This window comes from Lipophrys pholis, assembly GCF_963383615.2.
Source record: "Lipophrys pholis genome assembly, chromosome: 6".
Classification (NCBI taxonomy): Eukaryota; Metazoa; Chordata; class Actinopteri; order Blenniiformes; family Blenniidae; genus Lipophrys; species Lipophrys pholis.
The window spans coordinates 7426647-7443747 of NC_137629.1; the positions used below are offsets into that span (position 1 = coordinate 7426647).

Here is a 17101-nt window from a genome sequence, read left to right on the forward strand (position 1 = left end):
TCTTCCTTCCTTCCAGGTAGGCAAGTCTGCTTGGAAGCAAATTTTCCACTCTCCCTTCCACAGTATCCACACCATCTCACACAGAGATCTGAAGTGGGTGAAATTTGTGGAGCTAAATAAATAAGGGGATAGAATGTGGAGATTGTTTTACATCAGCCAGTGATAATTGTGGTTTAACAAGTTCTCTTACCCAAGACTGAACTTGCACAATCTACATGCAGGGTGTAAATTATAAAGAAACACACTGAGCAAAGAGTGGTCCAGGTGACGTCTTCAAGACGTCATTTACATATGTCTTTAAGACGTCTTTAAGACGTCTTCAGGGAGGGCAGAATGAACGTTTTTTTGTACGTCTTTCCTGGACATCGCATGAACGTCTTCTCTGGACGTCGTATAAATGTCCAAACAAGACCTCTGGATAACATGACGGAATGGAAGAAGAAAAAAAAAAATTACACCACCTGGGATCAAACCTAAACCTCTTCCACGACAGGTATGTTTCCTAATCACTAGACCAACTGTGTACTTGTATTGGTGTCAATCCTGACAATAAATTTGTAAACATGTCAGTTATATATGACAAGCTCAAAAAAGTATTATGAATCAATGTTATCTGGGGCACATGTTGAGTAACAATACTTTTTTGAGTCTGTCATATATAAGTGAGATGCTTAAAAATCTTTGCCAGGATTGACATAAGCATAGGTGCACTGTTGGTCTCGTGGTTAGGCCAGATGTCTTGTTTGGATGTTTATATGATGTTCAGACCGGACGTCCATGCAATGTCCAGGAAAGACATACAAAAAAACTTTCATTCTGGCTTCCCTGAAGACGTCTTAAAGACGTCATCTGGACCACTGTTGTTCAGTGGGAAGGTATTTGCTAACCATCTTGTCTTATACCCACCTGGGTTACACGCAATCAATACGGCACCCATGTACTTGAAAAATCCCCCATCCATCCATTGTTCTTATCTGAAATTGCCGGAGCAAATTTCAGTTCACAATAAGAGAGAAATTGGCAAATCCATCACAGAAGAAAACAGAAAGACAGACAGATATACAAACTCATGCTTACAGACATTATGCAGTTACTAATTCCACTCATTTGGAAACCAGAGACCGGAGGAAACCCACACATGCACAGATATCTGGCTATGAGGCAAGAGTGCGAAACACAACATGCTTGAAACATCTTGTTACTAGAACAGGCACTCAGTAGATCGCATACCTTCACCAACGCCACATTTGTCACCATGGAAACCAATGGATTACAAGGTTATTTGATCCACCACACCACTCCTTCCATCATTTGTTGTGGTTGTTTGAATTACTTCATGGTATCACTGTTTGAAACTGATGTACACACATTTTACCCTCCCCAACCACTAACCACAGTAATGACGTCACTGCATCATGTGACATGTCATAGGATAGAGAATTTAAAATGAACATTTTGACGTTGGTTGGACATCACTCGGATTAAAACTGACTGTGGTATGATACTTTTTTAATCTTTTCTGATCCAAACCTTGACCTTCGACCCAATACCTCTTAAAATTTAATGGAGCCATCTTTGGATAGGGTAAACTCATCCCTAAACATTTCCTGCAATTCGGGGGAATAGTTTTTGAACATACTGTTGGGATTTATGGTTTGTTATTAGCACTGAATTACTATAAGTAATAGATTACTAAAAGTAATAAATCACTGGAAGTAATTTATGAAAAATTTTAATTATTAATGGAAGTAAACTATCATTTACTCATTAACAACTGCTAAAGTAATTGAGTAATTACTTAAAGTTAATAAATTATCGGAAATAATTTATTAAGGAAAAATTATTAATTTGAATAAATTCGTTATTTATTCATTAATAATAAAAGGGGGCACCACCAGAGAATCTGGAAATAGCTAATACCAAAATATCAGTCTCGTATGAAAAAAGGTTTATTTAAGTTCTGTCTAAAAATATAACAATCTTAAATAACAGGGAAGGTGTGAGATCCGAGCACAGACTGTTACAAACCAGTGAATGTCAAGAATAAATACACAATAATCACCAGGAATCATTCAATTCAGCTAACAGGTGTTTATTAACAAAAGTGTATTAATTCATAAATAATTCAAAACTCATTGCACAAATCAACATATTTAAGTATCAAACATCATCTAACACTATTGCGATGACCCACGCGACCACGGAGCGGCCCTATTCACCGAGGCAGACTGTGTTACATTGACAACAGGACGGCGTTGCCGGCCCGGTTCTGAACGCCGGAGTTCTAACTGGATGTCGGAGCATGCAGCCAGAACTGATCGTGCAGATGTGGTTTAGCTGCACCAGATAGCAGTTTGGTTGCTAAATGTGGCTGTGTGTGTGAGCTTATCTCATTCAGATAACACGAGGCGGTCGGGTTAGTGAAGCAGGGTGGGTGGGGAACCCGAGTCCGGACTGCAATGGGCACGTTCACGCGCGTAAACAAACAGTTTCAGCGGCACGTTAAAACACATTGCATGTTAGCGTCAGGCTAATTTCTCAATGCTGCCCAGACAAAGCTCTTACTGTTCGTTGTGTTTTGTTGTTTATCACCGGGCGGTGCTGTGTGGTTCTGTGAGGCAGCTGCAACCGGTTATTACCGGGTCGGAATTCGGCGTCCTGAATTCGGAGACCTGGTGCTTCAGGTTGGCAGGCACGGGAAGCTGCGCGGCTGGAGGGGAGAGGAGCCGGGCAAATAAAAAAAAGGGAAAAGAGAAGAAGTTGTCTAAACTGTGTCCTGCTCGTCAAGCGGGCTGAACTTTGGTTTGGATCTGTGGTTCCACTTTGTGCTCTCTTTTGGTCCCGATGCAGCAGAGACATGTGTCTCGCTCGGCGGTCGGGGATGAGAAGCGAGGAGCGGTTAATTGGGAGGCAGTTTCACCAAGTTTCACCAACTTTACTAAAAAACAAAGTTGACTTATTTTTAAGTCCTTTAACTCACATTTGATTGAGTTGAAAATTGCTTCTTGAAGTGAAATACATTCATTTTTGAAGTGATGCAGTGAAGCGTGTCCGCCGCTCATGTTGAAGTTTGGCATTTCTACATTGTAGCCAGTCTGTTGCTTGTGAAGCGTGACGTGTGTGGTTCTCTAATGAGACGGCTTAATAGTTGCAGGTGATTTGAGATGCCAAATATCAATATAGAACGAGTGCAAAGTATATCAAATGGAAAGGATGAGAGTGACAGACGTTTTAACGTATTTCACAGTCTAAATCGCTTGAGATTAAGATTCTTATTCCGCCATGCCATAACATTTGAATAAGAAAATCCCATCATCTTCTTGTCAGACCTAAAACCTTCATGTTGCATCTCAATGCAAATTAAATCAGGTCACTGGACTTGGTTCTATGCATGCATGTACTACATACGTAATGACCTGATTCATTTTGCATTACGACACTTCCTTCCTGGAAAAATTATGCAAAAATATATATCATGTTGCACTTTTCCTCTTGACTTCACACACTTAATATGCTTGCACCGTGAACTAAAAAAAAACAAATGTCAAAGTTAAGTACTTTCAGACATGCGGTACCTACTTGCTTCAACTTTGAATATCAATCTTTTACACCAAACAAAATCGAATCTATAGTACATTAAAGGCTTGACATAAACTATTTGTGGGTTGTTACAAAGTGTGTGTTTTAATTTGCTTCCATGTACAAACACACACCGAGGTTGGCGCCCTTCATTCGGGTCATGTAAGCAATTAGCTGAGGAATGTTGCTTTTCAGACGTCGGTCATCCAGAAATAATAAAATCTCTGCTCTACTGAGAGCCTGCTGTCACCCCTCCTACACACACACACACACACACACACACACACACACACACACACACACACACACACACACACACACTTCCAGTCACCTTGAACGTGGGGCTTCTCCATTTATTTTTTAGCATTTTCTTAAAGGTTTCACCAGCATCACTTATGAGTGTGTAGTACCGTGTGCGTTCACCCAGATAAACGTAGAAGAGCGTGTGTTGTGTTTCCTGTGTATTTCCTACCTCCGAGCTTGGCGGCGGTGTCCAGCTTTAATGTTGTGAGACAAACGGAGCAGGACGTCACTGTTTTCAGCCTGGGCTCACCCCTGCAGGTGGGCTCAGCACGCCCACACAATGTGACAGACTAGTAAAATCAAAGAAGATGATATGGACTCTGCTACCTGACCCGCTATAGCCAAAAGAAAAAGAAAAAAAACTTTGAGAGTCCAGACACAAGGTTAGAGGAAAAAGAGTTTCACTTAAAAAATTACCACAAATTACCACAAAGGATATCTGCCATTATGGGCTGTTTTTCTCGGCTATTTGAGTTTGTCCTATATAACTATGCAGCTCTGGAACGCACAGGATGAACAGCAATATGACATCATCAGTGAAATATGCTGATATCTCTAGTTTTGTATTCAGAACTCAAAGTTGAGTTCATTTATATAACATCTGCCAAAACCAGTGTTGCAGGAGAATCATAACAAAACCAACACTAAAGAACACAAAAGGGTCAGGTGACAAATGACAAAACCACACAGCGAGCCTGAAATAAGCAGCAACGATAAGAGTTGTGTCTCATATGAAATAAAACTATTGAAAGTTGCTTTTGCTGTTAGCCATAATTATTCTACTGTTGCATTCATGTCCTTCCTGGTAAATGTCAGGTCTTAGAGAATTTAATATCTATAACAAAGATTCATGCATGGCTCTACATGCAGTCCTCTATGGTCCCATTTTTGGGGGTCTGCTTTGCTTCATAAACAAACTGTTATTTCAAACATCTAAGTAAAAGCTCTAAATACAATATACCTGTTAAGGTCTCACAGTACATTCTGAAATGTAAAATTTGCTTTGATAAGGTATAATTCCTCCATTGCACAGCAATAACGTTAATGCTCCATTTACACCACAACCTTTCAAGTGACAACGCATCCCTTCTGTGTTTTTGTCTCCGAATACACGAGTGTATTCGCGTGTCACGTATACACGCCAAGCATGTCTGTTACCATGGGAATAGAAGAAATGCTGACTGCAGTTCTTATGTTGGACCACTTGTGGGTGTTGGTCTGGTTAGATGCAATCTGCTTTTCACAAACATCATATGACTATTTGGTCATTTGTGACTAAATGCCTGACGTTGTGCCTGTGTGGCTGTTTTTTCTCTGTTTGCCCTCTATGATGGATGGATGGATGGATGGATGGATGGATGGATGGATGGATGGATGGATGGATGCACAGTGCAGTGGATTTTCCAGAAACTTTCATGAATCGCCACCTAGTGGCAGATACTTAAAATCTCTCTGTCGTTAACTTTTAACAACAAAGGGTGATGCAGTAATCCCAGAAAATTGAAACTCCGGAGAGGAAGAGCGTGTGCTTTAGAGACGACAATAGATCACAATATAAACACGTTTTTTTCTTTTTTCGTGTTGCCATTGTTGACTGTGTTGCCTCCCCGTTATCAGTAGGTCAACATCCGATTGCAGTTTTCTCTCGCCCTGCCTGCTGAACAGTTTTAGAGGCAGACTCGAGTTGGGTCGCTGCCCATGCGACTCAAAGCCTCTCATCATGGAGCGACAAAGGTACAAGAAAAATGAAATTGCAGCGTGAGTCAACTCATCCTTTGGTATATCTCTTTATGCAGATTCAGTTTCAACCCCAGAAAAGCTTTCGCAGAGCTGTAACAGACACCCTGCCACCTTCTCTGTTTCTGAAACCGAGCCTGGAATTGCAGAAGGTATCACTGTGACAGAGAAAAAGGGGGGAAGTTTTTGTTTGCATCGAGTCGCTCTGCAACGCGAACTGCGCTCTGCCATCTAATCTCTCACAGCTCGGTGGGGAAGCTGCCTGTCATTAGATCCTAACGAGGGAAGTTGATGGAAAAGATGGAGGATGACTGTGGTGTTTTATATGCTGATAAGCAGAACTCTGAGCCTGAAAGGTTGTGAATTCTCACCCGATATCATTTACAGCACTAGGTGAACCGCACAGTTTGTCCAGGGCTGCAAAATTCTGTGAATTTTGAAAGTTGAAAACTTTTCATGGGAATAAATGGGATTTTAAGAGAATAAACCAGGAATTTACTAATTTGAAGTTTGGAACTGAAATATAGTTTCAGTTGCAACTTCTTGATGAGTTGTTCATTTCAGTCCAAATAATAATCCTCCTTCACTTTCGGAGGATTATGTTTTTGGATTAAATCACAGTTACTTTTGTGCTCTGGACATCAACAAGGCTGGACTTGTTTTTGTTTGTTTATTAATCAATAACCCCTCTCAGCCTGCACAATGCCCATCGATATCATCGCCATGACAGCAGCAGCAGTAAAAATGTTTTTGAAACAAGGTTCTCCTGGGTTTTAAGTCCTAGAGACCTGAAATCTGTCCAGTATATACAACAGGTCTCCCTGATAAACGTATCAAAATGTTGCTGAAAACTCAAAGGGCGGAGCCATGGCGCTCCAATGAAAGAATCTTACAGTTTGCCATGAAACAGGAAGTGATGTGTAACTCAGCTCTACATGCTGCAATGGGCCTGAAACTTTACATGTGTGATCACAGTCCTGCCCTGATGAATTCCACAGACCAAAATACAGTCTCAGTGAGAGCGCCAGCTGGTGGATTGACAGGAAGTGCTGGATAACCAGCCTGTACATGCTTCACTCAGCCTGAAACTTTACATTTATTATCACAGTCGGCCCTCATCACATCCACGGGCCAAACCTTTTAACCGTTGCCTGTACTTGCTCACGTGGAATTGTTGGGTTTTTCTTTGTGGTCATCTCAAGGGGCCTTGAGAGGACTGTGTTGTGTTTGGTGCTTTAGACATAAAAAGAATTGAATTAATGCTTGTTTAGGGCTGCTAATACATCACCTCTACACTGGATGCATGCTAATGCTCAATTTGCCCACCAACAAATGTCTTGAATCTTTCCATCGGGATGATCAACAAGGCATCCTGCAAACTACCAAAATGAAACTACCGAAAATCATGAGTTTGATGAAATAGTTGCTGCTATACAGCCGCGTTGCAATTCAAATACAACAACCCCACTACAACATCAATAACTCTGTTGTTGGAAATATAATAAATATAATCAGTCTTACTGCCAGAGGTTGGGGTGTTACTTCACATTATTGTGTTTCCTCAGCAGCTCGTCAGCATCCATCGACGTACTCCTCTACTTGCTTCATGGTCATTTTTGTAGTTTGCAGAGAGAACATCATTCTTTTGGAACTAACACGAGAAGACTTTTGAGTGCATCCTCACACTGCACTTTGGGACAGACAGCCTTTTGGACTCGAAGCGAGGATGACTTCACACTTTCTTATTCAATTCTTCTATTTGCGTTTGAGCTCTGAAGTCCCTGAAGAAACATACAGGACAACACTGCTGAAGCCGTATGTCCCTGCTGCAGCTGCAAGAAGACAAGACATTGGTGAGGCTAAACTTAGATGAGATGATAAAATACAGAGACTATTTTTCATTTTTCAAATGATATAAAAACTAACATCTGTGAAGCTTCATATTGTTGCGTCACGAGGCTGAACGACTGGCTGGTCACAGGAGAAGCTTCTATTCCGAATTTTAAATGAACAAAAGGCTGCGTATCAGTGAGGGACCATGCACACAATTCACTTTTAAATAATGGGGTTGATGGGATTTTGAGCTTTCTTTTAGCTGCTGAGTTTTTGTTTTTTTTTTGCATTGCTAGTCCTTGCACATGTCTGTATAAGTGCTGTGAAACAACGCGGAACCATGCAGCCACATTCCTCCTGTGTTTCACTTTTCTGTCCCTCTGCTCTGTTTACTGGCTGCAGATTGGTTTCTTTAGCCCTGGCTAAAAGTCTCTCAGTTTGCCCTAATGCTGTGTGACACGTCTTCAGAGCAGTCTCATCAAACAAGAAGTGGGAAGAAAAAAACTAGCCGGCAAGGTTTAATCCCACAAAAGTCCAATTTCCTGATTCTCTCAGTAACCCGATGTCAGTAAAGCTGCTTTAGCTTCGTAGAATTCAGATTGATATTGACAGATTTTGCAGTTACTAAATCATTATTAAATCGGCTCGAGAGGTCATCCTGTTTTTTATCAAGATTATGATCAAAATAGGTAGTTTTTGGAGGTCTCTCATCTATAAAAATGTCAAATCTTCTTTTTCTCGTCTCTTCTTTGCCCTCAAATAAAACTTTACCCATTTCTGCTGCTATAGAAGCGTCGACCCGTTATTTATTTCACACTGAAGACTCACATTGCTCCTGCTCACCTGCGCAAGGTTACAAATAAATTTCCTTCAAGGTCAGAGGACTGGATTGCAAGCTTCATTTATAAAATATATATATTTTTTTTTTTTAAGCCTCAGAAAGTCATTGTGTTCTTGAAATAAAGTGTTTCTTTTGCAGAGCCCCATGTAAACTCTCCTCAAAGGTGTTACCTCCAAACAGCTTGACATAACATTCTTCATGTGCAGTTGCCTCATTTCGGTGTAATCTATTCCCTATTCAAATTCCGGTGTATTGTATTCATCTCATATTCGTCATCCTTCCATCCTGATCCTCTTCCTCATTTTATTATCGTGGCTGTGAGCTGGTGCTTCAAGCTGCTTGTGACTGAAATAGGCAGACCACTCACTGTCTTGGTAGGCGGAGATCTGATCGAGCTCCGAGCGAGAGACAAAAAGAGAAAGCAAAGAGCAGGAAAGAAAAGGGGCTTCCTGATTGGAATGATAAAATCATCCTCTTCAGACGGCACGAGTGGAGTCATCAGCACAATTGGAGAGGAAGAGCGAGAGAGAGAGAGAGAGAGAGAGAGCGAGAGAGCTATAGAATGCACAATTTAATGATTGGATCATTAGATTTGAATAAACTAGGAGGAACACAAAATGTTCTAAAAATTCCTCCAGCCAAAGTAAATATTCATTGTTCCCATCAAACATGAAAACGGTGAGAATACAGTATGAGGCTTTCCGGTACTGAAGATGATGTTCACAAAAGTTTGATATTCAGCCATCAATTAAACCCATCTTATTATTATCCATATTATTTGAACTTACAGAGCTTTGAGGTGCACTGGAGCCGATTATAGCTGAATAAGAGGAGAAAACATTAGGGCTCATGTTTTCGGACTGTGAGATGAAGTAGAAGTACCTGGAAAAAAAAGTAAACAACTCACACTTGCACAGTAACCCAAGCCCAGATTCAATCCAGGATATTCTCAGTGAGGAGACGACTAGACAGTCATTTCGACCTTGTTTATACAACAACGTTTCAACCTGGAGAGACTCACAGATACAATATGCGTTGGCTTTATTGCTTAGAAAGTTATTTGGCGCTCAGACTCCGGCGGAAGACTGCGATGAGTAATGGATGCATGAACATGATGATCTAGGAAGAGGTGGCGGCTTTCTGCTGACCGGTTGGGTGAGAGTGAAGGAGGGTGAGGTGAAGAGTTCAGGTAGGGTACGGCTGCGGCTGGATGATGAGCATTGAAGACGCGAGTGGAGGAGGAGTGGAGGTGGGCAGCCATGCAGCTGAGGCAGTCAAGGCTTGAACGTGCTGACATATGAGGCCGGACCAGGCCGATGATTGGCTGGACGGAGGCGATCTGCAGCAGGGATTGGCTGACACGTGGGAGTGTGCCTGGACACCGACGGTGGTTGGATGATGGCTGGAGGGAGGTCTTCCTGGCTTGAATCACCGCTTTCAGTTCCGTTTGTAAACATGGTCTAAAGAAATCCAGCTATGATGTGGTTTTAACGTGTAAAACTTTCTTGGTATTTTTTCATCACTTTAATCTGACTCATTTAAAAAAAAAAGATCTTTATCTCATCTTTCGCTCTCGCTTCTATTAACCTGTGAATTAACCTTTGGTAAGCTCTCACAAGAGCACTACATTGCCGTCTCGATGCTGCGTGAAAATCTCCTCCACAGACTCGTTAATGAAGCAAGAACAAGTGTTGAGTTTGTAAAGGTTGTTTCTCAGGTTAATGTGATTCACCAACGGCATCATAAAGTCGATGTTAATAAAGCTGAAGATGCTCTCAAGCGCTGAACGGTTTGTTTTATCACTCACTGGTGTCATGTCAAGTTTTTTTCAGGTGGCTGTTTAGTTTATTTGGCTTGTTAGACTGATTTGTTACATTAAATTCTGCAGGATAAGCAAGTAAAAGTTGTAGCGTTTTACCACAGGGGAAACCTCGATGAGTTTAATGTGGCCTTGTCAGAGCTTACAATACAATTTGTAGGATCCAGATTTACCTTCAACACATCTATTTGTCTTCAATCACACTTTATCCAACTGTGATGGTATACATGTGGTTATTTTTCAGTTACATTTGAGAAGAAATTATACTTTTGATACTTGAAAACATAAGCAGTAATTAAACCTCATATATATATATATATATATATATATATATATATATATATATATATATATATATATATATATATATATATATATATATATATATATATATATAGTTATATATCTTCAATCGATGTTCTTGTGTTGACGCTGGAATGATAGTTTGGCAGCTTTACAAATGCATTCAAAGGTACGTTTAGGTCACAAGTAGATTCATTTTTTGATTCCAGTCACTTTACATCGTCACGTTACATCTCCATTGAGAAACAACGTTTTTCCCTTCTCAGGCCTTGAAATGAAAATTCAGAACCTGCTATTCAGCACTTTCAAGGTCTCGCTAAAGGGCTCTCCACCAAGATGAATGTTCAGCACATTGCTGCCCAAAATATGTTGAAATGTTTAGTCTGCTTGCAATCCCCCCCCCCCCCCCCCCCCCTCTCTCTCTCTCTCTCTCTCTCTCTCGGCCTCATTAAACAAATCTCCATCCTGTCTCTCCTGCTCTGCCAGTTGGCCTGTTGGCTCGGTTGTGTACAAATAAAACCCCAAATAAACACAGGATGGATCCAGCCACATGTCCTGCTGCGGGTTTTCATTTGATCCAAGTATCAAACTGAATGCCTGTCTCAACCAAACCCATAAAGTTTTTTGGGGAATTTGAAGATGTTTTCTGTACAAAGAACTTATCATGTGCACACACGCTGTTGTCTATTATAAATCATTCATATGCGTGACTGGTGAAACTTCAAGGTAAGGGTGTTCTATTTGTGTCTAAACAGTGTATTTCTCTACATTTGTTTGAATAAATCTGTGGTGCAGATTGTGGTTTTATCTGTTTAGTTCATTTCGATCATTGTGTGTTCATTTTGATGATCAGTAGGGCTTTTTGTGGCGTCACCGTTTAGTTCAGGGTCAGGGGGCCGATGTGTAACCAAGAGGCATGCACTGAGGACTAAACAACTATGTGGTTCTGTGAGATTGCTAGGATTGGTTGAGCTCCCCAACACCTCAACTTGGACAAAATGATAATTAAAGATGAGGTTGTGATTCTATATGTAACATACCAATTTTATGCTGAGGGCTTTACGTTTCTTTCTGAAATTGTAGGATTTCTACAGAATGCTTGTGTATATGACTGCATGCTGCCTCGAACAAAGAGGGTAAAACCATTGGGGTACTTGGTGTCGATTCTGTAGCAAGACATTGTACCATAGTTTCTACTGACGACATAAGCAGTGCTGGTTATTTAAAGGGGACATATCATGCTAAATCCACTTTTTTAGCCCTTAAATGCATTTTGTTGTATATTTAGAGTGTTTAGAAGTACAGAAAAGTTCAAAGTAGTCTCTTCAGGTGCTCCGTTGATATCTTTATATTCTGTTTTGGTCATATTTTGCGATCGGTTTCGATTTTTCTATTCTCTATTACGTTTTTTGAACAATGACGTCACAGTATTCCCGGCGGAACTGCCAAATTAGGACATCGACATTTCGAGCAATCCGCCATTTTTGTTTCTCGCTGCGATTTTGTAGTCCAACCGAAGTTACGAGAGGATAAGTCGAAATGTTCGGTTGTTGGATGTAGTAACCCACAAGCTTCGTTACACCGTCTCCCAGCATCAGAACCTTTTCGAAGTGCCTGGTTGAGTTTTATTTTTCACAGAAATGTACCCACATCTGTGGGTAAGGTCATTTTTGTGTGCGCGAATCACTTTAAGGACGACTGCTTCAACAACCTCCGCCAGTATAAAGAAGGATTTGCCGAAAGACTTGGTCTGATTGAGCGGTCAGTTCCTTCTATCTATGGAGACGACGAACAGAGCACTTCGGTAAGCTGTATATAACGCTAAAAAGTGTGATGATAAGACGTCCCTGTCATTGTTTTGTTAGCATTAGCAGTTGCACCGTCTTCATATGTTAGCGCTGTGTGCTCGTTTTAGATTATAATGTAACTTCTGTGTTAAATAGTCGTTATAATACAGGCAGTATTGTAGTAGTGGGCATGGATGGAGAAGTTAGTGTAAATATAGTAACACACCATTGCGTTACATCCATATGAAGACGTTGTTCTGTAGGTGCATCATCGTCATTTTCATCTCGCTCCGCCGGGTCCGACTCTGGCTCCAACATGTATGGCTGGATGGACAAATCTTCCGTTGTTGACATTTTGTAAATAATGTGTGAATATAAAGTTTCTGCGCCGCTAGATAATTGTATCTGTTCTATCAAACTACAAAGATGGCCGAACAGGGTGACGTTGAACCGAGTGTCACCTCTGCAACCTGGAGAGGAGGCGGGGTATGAAGTGTCTCATTTGCATTTGAAGAGACCGCCCCAAAACGAGTTGCTCTCAGAAGCACATCAGAAAAGGGGTAGAAAAGGGGCCTGTGGAACTATAATAATGAGGAATTCAGACCCAAGCATTGCAGTTCCGCTTCATATAGACCACAACTGTATGATTTATATGTAAAAAGGAAGGATTTAAAAGCATGATATGTCTCCTTTAAGTATTCAGGATGCTTGGCAAGCCCACACTGATTACCTTGTTCAGACGTTGATGAAGGAATCTGCACTTCATGCAACTCAAGGCCTGTGACTTTACTACCACATTAAAATCCCCTTATTCTACGTCGCTTTCATTTCAGATTGGCAGAGTGTGAAACATAAAGCTCTCAACTGCACTCAACTGGGATCTGATTTTAAAATAACAAAAACAGATGCTGTAAAAAAAGCAAAAGTGTGTTAATTCGCCACATGTGCTGCCAAAGCGATCCTTATTTTAATATCTCTGTTCTCACAGCTTTTGGAACTTAATGTTTTCAAAAGGCTGTTTATCAGCGTATCACTGCAATAACTGCCATTACTGTGTAAGTGCTGTGATTAGTACACAAGCTGCATGACATGTGACTAAGATGAATGAAAACGTGCCACTGGGCAGAACTCAATGAAATCACAATAACATGTCAATGATTTCCCTCCGAGCAGGCCTCCAGTCGCAGTCCTGACTGCAGCTCGAAGAGTCTCGATACGATCGCGGTTTCAGCCCCTCAGTGAAGCCGGCTGGGGGTTTAGAGCCACAATGTGGCAGCAATTTTTGGGTTCTGCTCTGGCGAGAGTTTGCAGCCTGTTTCCTTTAGAAAAGCCCTAAATGTTCGTGGCTGTCTGGAAAGTGCATTTCACGGCCAGTTTGGCAGCAGGAAGTGTCTTTGGTCAGGGTGTTTGTGTAAACGGCTCGTAATGGTTTTAGCCTGCGGCGAGGCACACACGGTCTCCACATGCACACGATCATATACACACAATGCAAAATCATTGACTTTGTACACATGCATATGTGCATGCCTGCACGTTTACTGCAGAGAATCACTCACTGAATTGCAGTGAGGCCCACAGACTCCACAGTGGAGTTCAACTTTAACGACTCTTTGAAATGAGTTGTTGTTTCACTCTAATGTCCTGTTTAGATTTGTGTTGCATTGCTCGTCTGAGCCAATTATAGGACAGATGTATAGCATCAGAATTGTGTGGGTCAATGCGATAATTTGTCCTGCTAATTCCTTCTGTTGTCAGGTCGGAGTGTAGCTGCTCCAGCAGTTTGATTAACTCATTATTCTGTCATTGCCTTTGCAGCTAATGTATTTGTTAGTTTTTAGTTTTTTACAGCCATTCAGAAAAGCTGGTGCAAGCTGTGTTTCTTTCTAAATTTTTGGATTCACATTGATGTTGCACACTGGTGTTGTGCTTAGTCACCTCACAGCAACACCTTTGCTTCCGCACACAATGTAAAGACAGATGTGTTGAATTGGTTGATTTTGTCTGCTTGTATTTCACAACCACTAGAAAACGGATCGCTGACCAGTGTTGCCAGACATGGCGGGTATCCCCCTGTTGGGGAGCCAAACTCTTTTACCTTTTAACTTAGTTTTTTTTCGCATTGCATTGCATTTGTGTGTTTATGACGTGTTCTTTATTACACATATAATAGTTTTAGGGTTTTAACATGATTCCTACACAGGCTGAGATTTGACCTGGTTTTTATTGAGGTGTGTGGGTTTTACGTTGTTTGGGCTGGAAACAGTAAACAACTCTGGTGCTGACCGGCGTGGCGTCCACATTTACCGACTTAAACCTTGTCTTCTGCGCTCTGGGACTTAAAAACGTCTGGTCTGATCACGTTCACATGGCAGCCGATGAAAGTATAATTCACGATTAAAGTATAATGTGAATGATCACGCAAAAAAATCAGATCTCTGCTAAAACTCTGAATTGAGCATCAAGACCTGCAGTGTGAAAGGAGCCTAAGTCAGGGGTGTCAAACATAAGGCCCGTGGGCTAAAACGGACCCGCAAGAGGCTCCAATCCAACCAAACCACCAAGAAAGTTGTAAAAATGTCTATCTAGATTTATTTTTACAATTTAAATTTAAGAGTAACAAACAGAACAGCACTGAGACCCGAGCTGAGATGTTGGCATAAAAGCATTAACCTCAAAGCCGTGCTGTCAGGGTGAGTTTGTAAAAACATGCATAATGCAACAGTTATACGAGAAGCTTTCTGGACATTTCACTCCATTTTACACCTGAAGGTTTCATTGAAAGTGGCTTTTTTTTGAGAGTGTTGTAGAGTTTGGTAGTAATTGTTTGGTTCACTAAAATAGACATTCTCATCACACATACTCTGCACCACAACAACAACAAAAAACTTTAAAGCTTTAATTTAAAGGTTATTATGGCACTTTTTCACCGCTTCGGCCCACTCAAGCCCACTCAAGCCCACTCAAGATGAAATTGGGCTTTTTGTGACCTCTGAATTAACCTCTGTTTGACTGTTTTTGTCTTGGTTAAAAGTAATCAACAAACAGTCCATATTTTAGCTTTTTAAAGGTGAATTTGTCACATGATAGAGATGTCACAAAAGAGCAAAGAAACCTTAACGACTTAAATCGAAAGATGTCATATTGCTTTATAACCTTTTCAACTTGTTCCAAGTCGGTAGTACAGAGGAGCAGCGTTTTTTTTTAATTTCCTATCACGAAAGATGTTTTTTAACTTTCAACTGACTGCATTTCATATTTCAAGGCCTCAGTCTCTCAGTCTTGCTTGACGTACACATACTCCAAATAAAGTCAGCCAAGAGGCTCTAAAGCCTTTTAATAGATCGCACCGACCATTTCTACCACCTCAGCCGGGCTTTTCACTATCACTCCAGTACCGCCAATGTCCTCCGAGTCAAATTGCGGCTGAGGCTAAAAGCTTCTCTGAATCACGCTCCTGTAACTCGCTGCATGGTCGCGTTTCCAGTAAGAAGTGACTGAACAATATTGAGAAATGACTCATTTTCCATCAGGAGAAAATTATAAAGAATTAGCCAATCATATTTAATTTTTATAAAGGTCTGTCAGGTCTAAACTGTTTTGTATTTCATAGAAAGAAAAAACAACGTGAGACTGACTGGGATGTTTTTCTGTTTCTCAACTTTGTCTCAAAGGAAAACAGAATTCTACTATTCTTCTGAACCTCTACTGCACTTTGGCTTCATCCGTCCAAACAGACCAAAGAGGCTTTTTGTGTCTTTAATTAGAGCCTGATGACAGAGAAACACAAGAAGTTTTCTTATAGTTTATGTTGGTGCTGGAGGTGTTTGCTGTGTCTGAGTAACGCTGCAGTTCTCAAGTTTTAACTCTTTATTGTACAACGACAATAGTGATGTAATATCTGTGTTTACATGGTCAGTGTTTGTTGGATTGAAATCAGTTTGATTATTTAGCCCTGTTTAGATGAATATTGAACATCGGATTGATGTCTGGGTTTATTTGCATCAAGAATATCTTCCTATTTCGTCGTTGGATCAATCCCACAGTGCTTTGCGCTGTCATGTTGGTTGTTTGTGTTGTTTGTGTTGTCGTTTGTATTATGGTTTAAATCAGATATAGTCGATTTAATATAATCGTAGTGTTTACATGAGGCTATTTTATTCACATTGGCATTATATGTGATTATCTATGGTGCCTTTAACTGCAGATAGTGACAAATACACGAGATATTAAAAATACTTTATCGAAATGGGATTTGTCATTACAGCTGACACATTTCCTAATCATCCGGTTTGAGGACTCATCTGTAATAGGAGAGTCCCAGCTTGGTTGAAGGGGACGATCTACAGTATATGAGGATAATGAGACTGGCTGTGTTTTGTGATTTAGACATGGTGGCACTTAGAAACAGACAAGAGGCTGACCTGGATATGACAGAGACAACGATGCTGATGTTTTCACCGAAATGGAGAGGGAACAGTAGCAAAAGAGAAATTGTCAGAAGTTCACCTTAAAACTGTAAAAATACCATCTTAACATCTTTTTTGTCTTTCTTTTTTCTTTCTTTTTTCCTTTCTTTTCTTTTTTTTCTGATTGTAACATTTTTGAGCGTGAGCTGATAAATTACTTCTTCTGAAAATCATGTTGAAGGAGTCATATGGTTCAGCTTTTCCTTGATTTTCATCCATTTGAATATTGGATCATAGGAGCTGCATTCAGAATCTGCTGTGTCTGTGTGAGCCAGACTGGCTCCGCCCACACATGCCCATCTTGGGAAGAGGAGGAATAACGTCCTCTCGTGGTGCCATGTGCCAGAGCAGAGCTGCCTAATTGTGAGAGGGTCAAAGGGAGGGCCTACCTTGATTGGGATTGGCTAAACCCCCGATGACACTATATAGGGTT

General features: G+C 40.8%; 1 protein-coding gene across 1 annotated transcript in view; it reads left to right on the forward strand.

Moving 5' to 3' along the window:
- Window positions 1-17101, forward strand: part of htr4 (5-hydroxytryptamine receptor 4) — a 193810-nt gene that overhangs the window by 174609 nt on the left and 2100 nt on the right. The window lies entirely within an intron of this gene.